The 12,875-nt window shown below is 39.3% G+C and overlaps 1 pseudogene; it reads left to right on the forward strand.

Moving 5' to 3' along the window:
• The first annotated feature begins 1,661 nt into the window (after positions 1–1,661).
• LOC114902356 lies at positions 1,662–3,278 on the forward strand (annotated as a pseudogene).
• The last annotated feature ends 9,597 nt before the right edge of the window (positions 3,279–12,875 follow it).

The raw sequence follows: 12,875 nt of genomic DNA on the forward strand, positions 1-12,875 counted from the left end.
TATTTATATAGCATTTACAGTTGACCCTTGAACAACATGGACAGTGCAGGTCCTTACACGTGGGTTTTTTTCACTAAATACTACAGTACTGCGTGATCCACGGTTGGTTGAATCTGTGAGTGTGGAACCGAGGATACAGAGGGCCGACTGTAAAGTTAAACACGGATTTTTCCACTGCACAAAGGGTCAGCGCCCCTAACTCCCACACTGCTCAAGGGTCAGCTGTACATTGTATTAGATATTATAAGCAATCTAGAGATGACTTAAAGTATATGGGAGGATGCGCACAGGATATATACAAACCCAATGCCATTTTATATAAGGGATTGAGCATCCATGGATTTTGGTATCCATGAGGCACTGGGAAACAACCTCCTCAGATACCAAAGGACGACTGTATTGCCTCTTGATCATCTCAATTTGAGATTATCTCATTTTGACTATCATCTCCTATTTTTCCAGCTCACCACCTCTACTTAGAATCTGGAAAAATCCAACAATCCTCTGACCCCACCAGAACCTACAGTTCATTGATTCTAACGTCTTTTTCTCGTCTCCCACCCCTCATATCTTAACTTCTGTCCTTGTCCAGCTTAAATTGCACGCTCAATAATAATCACTCCTTTGCATACACTCTTCACTCTCCTGCCCTTTTCTTGTCTCCCTGTACATGGCTAAACCACAACCCTGGTAATGTCCAACTCTCTGCCTATTCCATGGTTGTACTTGTGCATGTACACATGGCTGGAGGAAACAAATAAACAAACTGACTGGTTTCACTTATATTCATGACCTCTAACTTCAATGGGCCCCTAATGCTGCCTGGAATCATACTGTATTTCCATTCTCCTCAACACTAAACAACTATTACATGGCTTTACCTCTCTCCTAAAACCTCCAACTCTTCTTTCAGTCTCACTCTCAACTGATGACCTTGCTTTCTATTTTACTGATAAAATAGAAACAATCAGATGAGAATTTCTGCAGACTCCCACAACGACATTCACCCACCTACCTGCAGCTGCTGTCTCTCCTGTTACTGAGTGAACTCGTTCATGCTCCTAGCAAAGGGAAACCCTTCCATTTGTGCACTAGATCCTTTCCCACTTACTCAAAGTCATTGTCTCAGCAATTCTTCCTTCTCTCTCCAGTATCAAAAATCTCCTTTCCTAGATTTTTTTGCCATTAATGAACAAACATGCTTTTTCTCTTTTCTTAAAATTTCGCTTTACCCTGCTCTGCGTTATAGCTACCACCCCATTTTTTCCCTTCTTGTTAGCAAACCTCCTTGAAAGAGTTGTTTATTCTTGCTGTCATCAATTTCTTTCCCATTTTCTCTTCAGTCTCCTACAGGCTTTAACGCTCACCACACCACTCCATCCAACTGCTTATCTTTACATTGTTAATTCCAGTAGCAATCCTCATCTTATTATAATATTTAGCAATATATAATGTAGCTAATTGTTTTCTTCTTGCAGGATACCAGGATACTTGGTTTTCTTTCCACCACACTAGTAGCTTCTTCATAGCCCCTTCTGTTGCTTCTTCATAGCCTTCCAAATATCTTAATACTATAGAGCCCAACTTAGAGCTATTTCTCTTCTCCCATCTACACTAATTCCCTTAGTGATCTCAATCATCCACAAGTGGGCAAATTAGAAATGCTAGACCTGCCTCAGTTTAATATGGAGGAAGGGATTCAAAGGCTTAAGGAGATTGGAATGTTAGAGTGGATTTGTCATTTAAGACCTATGTATCCATATCAGAAGGGTACAGAAAACATATCTTTCACCACTACCGTGAGAAATAAACTTGTGAGAGGAGCCCCAACATCTCTGAAGAACTCTGTGATCGCTCTTCTTTATAGGCCAGGCCTTATAGCAGGGACTGCAGTCACTGAATTGGAAAAGCTAAATGCAATGGGAGTGATTGAATCTCAGAGAGCAGGGATCAAGTGGCACTGCCAAAGGCAAGGTGCTCTGGTTACCATAATGGACAGCAGAGACATAGCAACCAGAAAAGTCTGACTTGCATAGACCTAAGGCACTGGCTAGTGGATCATGGTGTTCCTAGAAATGAAATAGATAGGAAGCCTACTAAATTCTTACTTATCTGTATAAGCAGGAAAGTTCTAGGCCAAATGAAGACAAGTCTAACCTGAGTCATGAAAAGAAAGAGTCATGGTCCTTCATTTAGTTCCCAGACTTGAGCCAGTTTGTAGACCCAGAACCCCTTGGATGAACTGCCAAAAATTTATACTGTTAATCTTTCTCCCAGCCTTCCCCAAAGTAACCTACAGCTTTTTGCCAGGATAACTGTGATTGGGCAAAAGGAAATACTCAGAGATTTGGGGGGCTACTGGACTCTGACTCAGAACTGACACTAATTCCAGATCAAAAACATCATTATGATCTACCAGTTAGAGCAGGAACGTATGAGGGTCAAGCGATCAATGGAATTTTAGCTCAAGTCTGTCTCACAGGGAGTGAGCCCAGTGGGTCCCCTAACCCATTCTGTAGTTATTTCCCCAATACCAGAGTTAATTATTGCAACAGATATAATCAGCAACTAGCAGAATCCCCACAAAGGTTCCTTGACCTGTGTAGTGAGGGCTATTCAAGTGGAAAAGGCCAAGCGGAATCCATTAGAACTGCCTCTACCTAGGAAAACAGTAAACCAAAAGCACTACCACATTCCTGGAAAGACTGCAGAGATTAGTGTCACAATCAAGGACTTGAAAGATGCAGGAGTGGTGATTCCCACCACGTCCCCATTCAACTCACCTGTTTAACCTGTTCAGAAGACAGATGGATCTCGGAGAATGACCGTGGACTATCGTAAGCTTAACCAGGTGGAGACTCCAACTACAGTTACTCTACCAGATGTAGTTTCAGTGCTTGAGCAAATTAACACATTCCTTGGTACCTGGTATGCAGCTACTGATCTGACAAATGTTTTTTCTCTATACCTATTGGTAGGACCACCAGAAGCAGTTTGTTTCCAGCTAGCAAGGCCAGCAGCAATACACCTTCACTTTCCTGTCTCAGGGGACTAAACTCTCCAGTCCTCACTTAGGGGATCATTATTTAATTCACAAGTATCTTGATTGCCTTTCTCTTCCACAAGACATCACACTGCTCCAGTACATTGATGACAGTATACGGATTGGACCTGGTGAGCAAAAGATGGACCTGGAATAGGAACTACTCTAGACTTAATGGTAAGACATTTGCATGCCACAGTGAGAAATAAATCTGCATCTGTGGCCTCATAGGGAGTTCCCTAAATCAGTTGACAGAGGAAGAGAAGACTCTGGACTGGTTTACAGATGGTTTTCGACAATATGCAAGCACCACCCAAAAGTGGATGGCTATAGCACTACAGCCCCTTGTTCTGGGACATCCCTGAAGGACAGTAGTGAAGGAACTCCTCCCAGCAGGTGAACTTCAAGCAGTGAACCTGGTTGTTCACTTTCATTGGAAGGAGAAATGGCCAGACATATGATTACATACTGAATCACTTTTTCCCCAGCCACCCCTGTATTCACCCAATGTTCTCATGGACAAAGTGGTCATGCTGACAGGGATGGAGGTTATGCATAGGCTCAGCAACATGGACTTCCACTTACCAAGGCCTGGCTATGGCCACTGCTGAGTGCCCAACCTGTCAACAGCAGAGACCAACACCATGGCACGAGTTCCTTGGGTGGTAGCCAGCTACCTGGTGGCAGATTGATTACACTGGACTCCTTCCATCATGGAAGGGGGAATATTTTGTTCTTACTGGAATAAACATTTACTCTGGATATAAATTTGTCTCCCCTGCACACAATGCTTTTGCCAAAACTACCATCCATGAACTTACAGAATACTTTATCCACCATCACAGTATTCTACACAGCATTGCTTCTGATCAAGGAACTCACTTCACAGCAAATGAAGTGAGGTAATGGACCCACGCTCATGAAATTCACTGATCTTACCATGTATCCCACTATCCTGAAGCAGATGGCTTCACAGAATGGTGGAATAGCCTTTTAAAGACTCAGTTACGGTGCCACTAGGTGACTAGAACTTGCAGGACTGTAGCAAAGTTCTCCAGAATGCTGTATATGCTCTGAATCAGCATCCAATACATGGTGCTATTTCTCTCATAGCCAGGATTCACAGGTCCAGAAACCAAGGGATAGAAATGGGAAGGGTACCACTCGCTATTTCTCCTAGTGACCTTTTTTGCAAAATGTTTGCTCCCTGTTCCTGTGACCTTATGCTCTGCTGCTGTAGAAGTCTTAGTTTCAAAGAGAAGAATGCTTCCACCTGGAAACATAACAATGGTTCCATCCCACTCATAAAAAAAAAAAAAAAGAGACGGCAAAAAAATGTCACAGATGAAGGAGCAAGGTAAAAACCTACAAGACCAAATAAATGAAGAGGAAATAGGCAATCTATGCAAAAAGGAATTCAGACAATGACAGTAAAGATGATCCAGAATCTTGGAAATAGAACGGAGGTATGGATTGAGAAAATACAAGAAATGTTTAACAAAGATCTAGAAGAACTAAAGAACAAACAGAGATGAACAACACAATAACTGAAATGAAACATAAACTAGAAGGAGTCAATAACAGGATAATTGAGGCAGAAGGACGAATAAGTGAGCTGGAAGACAAAATGGTGGAAATAACTGCTGATGCGTAGAATAAAGAAAAAGGAATGAAAAGAACTGAAGACCACCTCAGAGACCTCTGGGACAACACTAAACACACCAACAATCAAACTATAGGGGTTCCAGAAGAAGAAGAGAAAAAGAAAGGGTCTGAGAAAATATCTGAAGAGATTATAGTTGAAAACTTCCCTAACATGGGAAAGGAAATAGTCACCCAAGTCCAGGAAGCAGAGAGAGTTCCAAACAGGATAAACCCTAGGAAAAACACACCAAGACATATATTAATCAAACTAACAAAAAATAATTCAAAGAAAAAATATTAAAAGCAGCAAGGGAAAAACAAAAAGTAACATACAAAGAAATCCCCATAAGGTTATCAGCTGATTTTTCAACGGAAACTCTGAAGGCCAGAAGGGAGTGGCAGGATACACTTAAAGTGATAAAAGAGAAAAACCTACAACCAAGATTATTCTATCCAGCAAGGATCTCATTCAGATTCAGTGGAGAAGTTGAAAGCTTTTCAGACAAGCAAAAGCTAAGAGAATTCAGCACCACCAAACCAGCTTCACAACAAATGCTAAAGAAACTTCTCTAAGCAGGAAACACAGGAGAAAACAAAGATTCACAAAAACAAACCAAAAACAATTAAGAAAATGGTAATAAGAACATACATATTGAATTTAATAACCTTGACTGTAAATGGATTAAATGCCCAAACCAAAAGACACAGACTGGCTGAATGGATACAAAAACAAGATCCATATATATGCTGTTTACAAGAGACCCACTTCAGACCTAGGGACACATAAGGACTGAAAGTGAAGGGATGGAAAAGATATTCCATGCAAATGGAAATCAAAAGAAAGTTGGAGTAGCAATACTTATATCACATAAAATAGACTTTAAAATAAAGACTGTTACAAGAGATAAGGAGGGACACTACATAGTGATCAAAGGATCAATCCAAGAAGAAGATATAACAATTATAACTGTTTATGCACCCAACACAGGAGCACCTCAATACGTATGGCAAATGCTAACAACCATGAACGGAGAAATTGACAGTAACACAATAATAGTAGGGGACTTTAACACCCCACTTACACCAATGGACAGGTCATCCAAACAGAAAATTAATAAGGAAACACAAGCTTTAAATGGCACAATAGACCAGGTAGATCTAATTGACATTTATAAAACTTCCACCCAAAAGTAGCAGAATACACTTTCTTCTCAAGTGCACGTGGAACATTCTCCAGGATAGATCACACCCTGGGTCACAAAACAAGCCTAAATAAATTTAAGAAAATTGAAATCACATCAAGCATCTTTCCTGACCACAATGCTATGAGACTGGAAATCAATTACAGGAAAAATATGGTAAAAATCACAAATACATGGAGGCTAAACAGTGCACTACTAAATAACCAAGAGATTACTGAAGGAATCAAAGAAGAAATAAAAAATACATTGAAACAAATGACAACAAAAACACGACGACCCAAAACCTATGGGACACAGCAAAAGCAGTTCTAAGATGGAAGTTCATAGCAATTCAATCTCACCTCAAGAAACAAGAAAAATCTCAAATAAATAATCTAACCCTACACTTAAAACAACTAGAGAAAGAAGAACAAAGAAAACCCAAAGTCAGTAGAAGGAAAGAAAGCATAAAGATCAGAGCAGAAATAAATAAAATAGAAATGAAGAAAACGATAGCAAAGATCAATAAAACTAAAAGCTGGTTCTTTGAAAAGATAAACAAAATTGATAAACCCTTAGCCAGACTCATCAAGAAAAAAAATGAGAGGACACAAATCAATAAAATTAGAAATGAAAAGGGAAAATCACAACTGACACTGCAGAAATACAAAGGATTATAAGAGATTACTACAAACAACTATATGCCAATAAAATGGACAACCATGAAGAAATGGACAAATTCTTGGAAAGGTACAACTTTCCAAGACTGAACCAGGAAGAATTAGAAAATACAAACAGACCTATCACACGTAATGAAATTGAAACTGTAATTAGAAATCTTCCAACAAACAAAACTCCAGGACCAGATGGCTTCACTGGTGAATTCTATCAAACATTTAGAGAAGAGCTAACACTGATCCTTCTCAAACTCTTCCAGAAAATTGCAGAGGGAGAAACACTCCCAAATTCATTCTACAAAGCCACCATCAGCCTGATAACAAAAACAGAAAAAGATACCACAAAAAAAGAAAATTATAGGCCAATATCACTGACGAACATAGATACAAAAATCCTGAAGAAAATGGTAGCAAACAGAATCCAACAGCACATTAAAAGGATCATACACCATGATCAAGTGAGATTTATCCCAGGGATGCAAGGGTTCTTCAATATACACAAATCAATCAATGTGATACATCACATTAACAAATTAAGGAATAAAAACCATATGATACTCTCAGTAGATGCAGAAAAAGCTTTTGACAAAATTCAACACTGATTTATGATTAAAAAAACTCTCCAGAAAATGGGCATAGAGGGAACCTACCTCAACATAATAAAGGCCATATATGACAAACCCACAGCAAGCATCATACTCAATGGTGAAAAACTGAAAGCATTTCCACAAATATCAGGAACAAAACAAGGATATCCACTCTCACCGCTCTTATTCAACATAGTTTTGGAAGTCCTAGCCACAGCAATCAGAGAAGAAAAAGAAATTAAAGAAATAAATATTGAAAAGAAGAAGTAAAACTGTCACCTTCTGCCAATGACATGATAATATACACAGAAAATCCTAAAGATGCCACCAGAAAACTACTAGAACTAATCATTGAATTTGGTAAGGTTGCAGGATACAAAGTTAATGCACAGAAATCTCTGGCATTCATATACACCAACAACGAAAAATCAGAAAGAGAAATTAAGGAAATACTCTCATTTACCATTGCAACAAAAAGAATAAAATACCTAGGAATAAACCTGCCTAAGGAGGTGAAAGACCTGTACTCAGAAAACTATAAAATACTGATGAAAGCAATCAACGATGACATAAACAGATAGAGAAATATATCATGTTCTTGGATTGGAAGAATCAATATCGTGAAAATGACTATATTACCCAAAGCAATCTACAGATTCAATGCAATCCCTATCAAACTACCAATGGCATTCTTCATAGAATTAGAACAAAAAATTTTACAATTCGTATGGAAACACAAAAGACCCCGAATAGCCAAAGCAATCTTCAAAAAGAAAAACAGAGTTGGAGGAATCAGGCTCCCTGACTTCAAACTATACCACAAAGCTACAGTAATCAAGACAGTATGGTACTGACACAAAACCAGAAATATAGATCAATGGTACAAGATAGAATGCCCAGAGATAAACCCACGCACATATGGGCACTTAATTTATGACAAAGGAGGCAAGAACATACAATGGAGAAAAGACAGCCTCTTCAACAAGTGGTGCTGGGAAAACCGGACAGCTACATGTAACAGAATGAAATTAGGACACTACCTAACACCATAAACAAAAATAAACTCCAAATCATTAAAGACTTAAATGTAAGACCAGACACTATTAAACCCTTAGAGGAAAACATAGGACAAACACTCTTTGACATAAACCACAGCAAGATCTTTTTTGACCCACCTCCTAGAGTAATGGAAATAGAAATAAAACTAAACAAATGGGACCTAATGAAACTTAAAAGCTTTTGCACAACAAAGGAAACCATAAATAAGACAAAAAGACAACCCTCAGAATGGGAGAAAATATTTGCAAATGAAACAACAGACAAAGGATTAATCTCCAAAATATACAAACAGCTCATGGAGCTCAATATCAAAAAAACAAACAATCCAGTTAAAAAATGGGTGGAAGCGCACATATGGACACCTTATCTTTGATAAAGGTGGCAGGAATGTACAGTGGAGAAAGGACAGCCTCTTCAATAAGTGGTGCTGGGAAAACTGGACAGGTACATGTAAAAGTATGAGATTAGATCACTCCCTAACACCATACACAAAAATAAGCTCAAAATGGATTAAAGACCTAAATGTGAGGCCAGAAACTATCAAACTCTTAGAGGAAAACATAGGCAGAACACTCTATGACATAAATCACAGCAAGATCCTTTCTGACCCACCTCCTAGAGAAATGGAAATAAAAACAAAAATAAACAAATGGGACCTAATGAAACTTCAAAGCTTTTGCACAGCAAAGGAAACCATAAACAAGACCAAAAGACAACCCTCAGAATGGGAGAAAATATTTGCAAATGAAGCAACTGACAAAGGATTAATCTCCAAGATTTACAAGTAGCTCATTCAGCTCAATAACAAAAAACAAACAACCCAATCTAAAAATGGGCAGAAGACCTAAATAGACATTTCTCCAAAGAAGATATACAGACTGCCAACAAACACATGAAAGAATGCTCAACATCGTTAATCATTAGAGAAATGCAAATCAAAACTACAATGAGATATCATCTCACACCAGTCAGAATGGCCATCATCAAAAAATCTACAAACAATAAATGCTGGAGAGGGTGTGGAGAAAAGGGAACACTCCTGCACTGCTGGTGGCAATGTGAATTGGTTCAGCCACTATGGAGAACAGTATGGAGGTTCCTTAAAATACTACAAATAGAACTACCATATGACCCAGCAATCCCACTACTGGGCATATACCCTGAGAAAACCAAAATTCAAAAAGAGTCATGTACCAAAATGTTCATTGCAGCTCTATTTACAATAGCCCGGAGATGGAAACAACCTAAGTGCCCATCATCGGATGAATGGATAAAGAAGATGTGGCACATGTATACAATGGAATATTACTCAGCCATAAAAAGAAACGAAATTGAGCTATTTGTAATGAGGTGGATAGACCTAGAGTCTGTCATACAGAGTGAAGTAAGTCAGAAAGAAAAAGACAAATACCGTATGCTAACACATATATATGGAATTCAAGAAAAAAAAATGTCATGAAGAACCTAGGGGTAAGACAGGAATAAAGACACAGACCTACTGGAGAATGGACTTGAGGATATGGGGAGGGGGAAGGATGAGGTGTGACAGGGCGAGAGAGAGGCATGGACATATATACACTAACAAACGTAAGGTAGATAGCTAGTGGGAAGCAGCCGCATGGCACAAGGATATCCGCTCAGGGATATCGGCTCGGTGCTTTGTGACCGCCTGGAGGGGTGGGATAGGGAGAGTGGGAGGGAGGGAGATGCAAGAGGGAAGAGATATGGGAACATATGTATATGTATAACTGATTCACTTTGTTATAAAGCAGAAACTAACACACCATTGTAAAGCAATTATACCTGAATAAAGATGTTAATAAAAAATGGGTGGAAGACCTAAATAGACATTTCACCAAGGAAGACATACAGATGGTAAAGAGGCACATGAAAAGATGCTCAATATCACTAATCATTAGAGAAATGCAAATCAAAACTACAATGAGGTATCACCTCAGGCCGGTCAGAATGGCTATCATCAAAAAATCTACAAACAATAAATGCTGGAGAGGGTGTGGAGAAAAGGGAACCCTCTTGCACTGTTGGTGGGAATGTAAATTGATACAGCCACTATGGAGAACAGTATGGAGGTTCCTTAAAAAACTAAAAATAGAACTACCATATGACCCAGCAATCCCACTACTGGGCATATACCCTGAGAAAACCATAATTCAAAAAGAGACATGTACCACAATGTTCATTGCAGCACTATTTACAATAGCCAGGACATGGAACAAACCTAAATGTCCATCAACAGATGAATGGATAAAGATGTGGCACACATATACAATGGAATATTACTCAGCCATAAGGAGAAACGAAATTGAGTTATTTGTAGTGAGTTGAATGGACCTAGAGTCTGTCATACAGAGTGAAGTAAGTCAAAAAGAGAAAAACAAATACTGTATGCTAACGCATATATATGGAATCTAAAAAAAAAAAAAACGGTACTGATGAACCTAGTTGCAGGGCAGGAATAAAGAGGTAGACATAGAAAATGAACTTGAGGACATGGGGTGGGAGGGTGGGCAAAGTGAGAGTAGCATCAACATATATACACCACAGAATGAGAAGCAGCAGCATAGCACAGGGAAATTGGCTCGGTGCTTTGCGGTGACTTAGAGGGGTGGGATAGGGAGGATGGGAGGGAGGCTCAAGAGGGAGGGGATATGGGGACATGTGTATGCATATGGCTGATTTGCTTCGTTGTGCAACAGAAACTAACAGTATTGTGAAGGAATTATACTCCAATAAAGATCTATTTTTTTAAAAAAACATGCAAAGAAGGGAATTAGTGTGCTGGCTGGGGTGATTAATCCTCACTATCAAGAGGAAATTGGACAGCAACTCTACTATTAATACAATGGAGATAAGGAATGCATTGTCTGGAATACAAGAGATCCCTTAGGGCATCTCTTAGTATTACTATGCTCTGTGATTAAAATCAATGGAAATCTACAACAATCCAATCCAGGTAGGACTAGTAATGGCCCAGATTCTTCAGGAATGAAGGTTTGGGTCACTCCACCAAGCAAAGAACTACAACCAGCTGAGGTACTTGCTGAAGGCAAAGGAAATAAGAAATAGTAGTGGGAAAAGGCTGTTATAAATACCAACTATAACATGACCATTTACAGACTTGTCGTATTTCCTCCTTTTTTCATTATGAATGTGTAATATATTTGCTTAGTATATATAACAAAAATATTTGCTTAGACTATATATTAATATATATAACAAATATTGTTTTCTTTCCTCTGTTATTCCCTTGTCACATAACATAGGATGTAACAGATAGTTATTAAGTATTGTTAATTTTACATCTCAGCATTTAAGTTACAGGATATCAGCAAATCCACAATCCTACCACTCAGTCCTCTTAATGCTTTACTTTCTACCTTATTTTTGTCTTCCAACGTGGCACCATTCCCAGTAAAGGCAAACTTTTCTCTGTAGCTTTACTTACATCTATTGGAAAAGGAAAAGTTCCAAAGCTATTCCTGTGTTCTAGCATGACTGTCTTAGATCCATCAATTACTTCATTTCTCTTTTATCTTCAATCTCTTCCTGCAAACTAACTCGGTCTCAAGTTTCCTCTACCCAGCTCCTACCTTGTCTAAACAGCCATTCTTTTCAAGATTATCCTTACTGATGTGTTAAATATATTGGTGTAACCATTTTGTAAATTGGTAAAAACCAAAACACTATTAAGCAAGGTAAACAACTTACAATTTTGTTCCTTTTTCTACTGGACATTTCAACTAAACCGTTTTAAAGTTTCGTCTGTATTACAGGCCGTTAACGTCTGATTTCACAATCATATTAGTCAAGTCTTAACGGAGCTATAATTAGGCAATATTTTCCAATTTAAAGGCCTCCAATTAAAGCCTAAACTCTTATGGCGAATCCTTGGAATTTAACTTGAAAGAGTACAAGCGTGATGACTCCATCTATTCTTTATTGTAAACCATCTTCAGTGTCAGCCTACACGTAAATACTGTGAAAATTTCACCTTTTTTATTTTCAAAGTACTCTTTCATTCTTTCTCACCTGTCATTTTCCTTACTCTCCCCCCATTTTTCGGACAACATAAATTTTCGACATGCCACAAAAGCTCATTAAAAAGATATTTGCTAAAGATAACGGATCGTCTCTAAACGCATACGGCCACCAGTACAGCCCTTACTTTAATAACCACACGCAAGAGAAAGGCAATCTCATTTAGGAACCCTAGCTCATTTCTTGATGAATGAGCCACGACCTCAAACGATTTCCCTTCAATCCGGATTTTGAGTTCTTTTCCTTACTTTCTCCCCAAATGCTCTTCTACTCGTGTTTCCAAAACTTTCCCATTCACAAGATTTTACCTAAATAAAACTTTCTCGGCCTTTCACAAGTAACCTGACTCGGACAGAACGGATAGAGATAGGAAGGTGGAACTCGTAGAGTCGTAGTCACCTCCAACGCGTCCGCTCCCGGCCGCTTCTCCCGGGAAGCCTCCTGTGACTTACACACGATCCCCAGTGACACTACGGTAGCCGCCCCACTCAGCCAGAGGCAGCCGCGCCAGCGCAGCAGCTAAGCTGCGGGTCAGCGAGGGGGTCCCAGCGCGGCGGTCCCAGCGCGGCGGTCCCAGCGCGGCGGTCCCAGCGCGGCGGTCCCAGCGCGGCGGTCCCAGCGCGGC

This window comes from Monodon monoceros, unplaced genomic scaffold (genome assembly GCF_005190385.1).
Source record: "Monodon monoceros isolate NGI ecotype Baffin Bay Population unplaced genomic scaffold, NGI_Narwhal_1 Super_Scaffold_20, whole genome shotgun sequence".
Classification (NCBI taxonomy): domain Eukaryota; kingdom Metazoa; phylum Chordata; class Mammalia; order Artiodactyla; family Monodontidae; genus Monodon; species Monodon monoceros.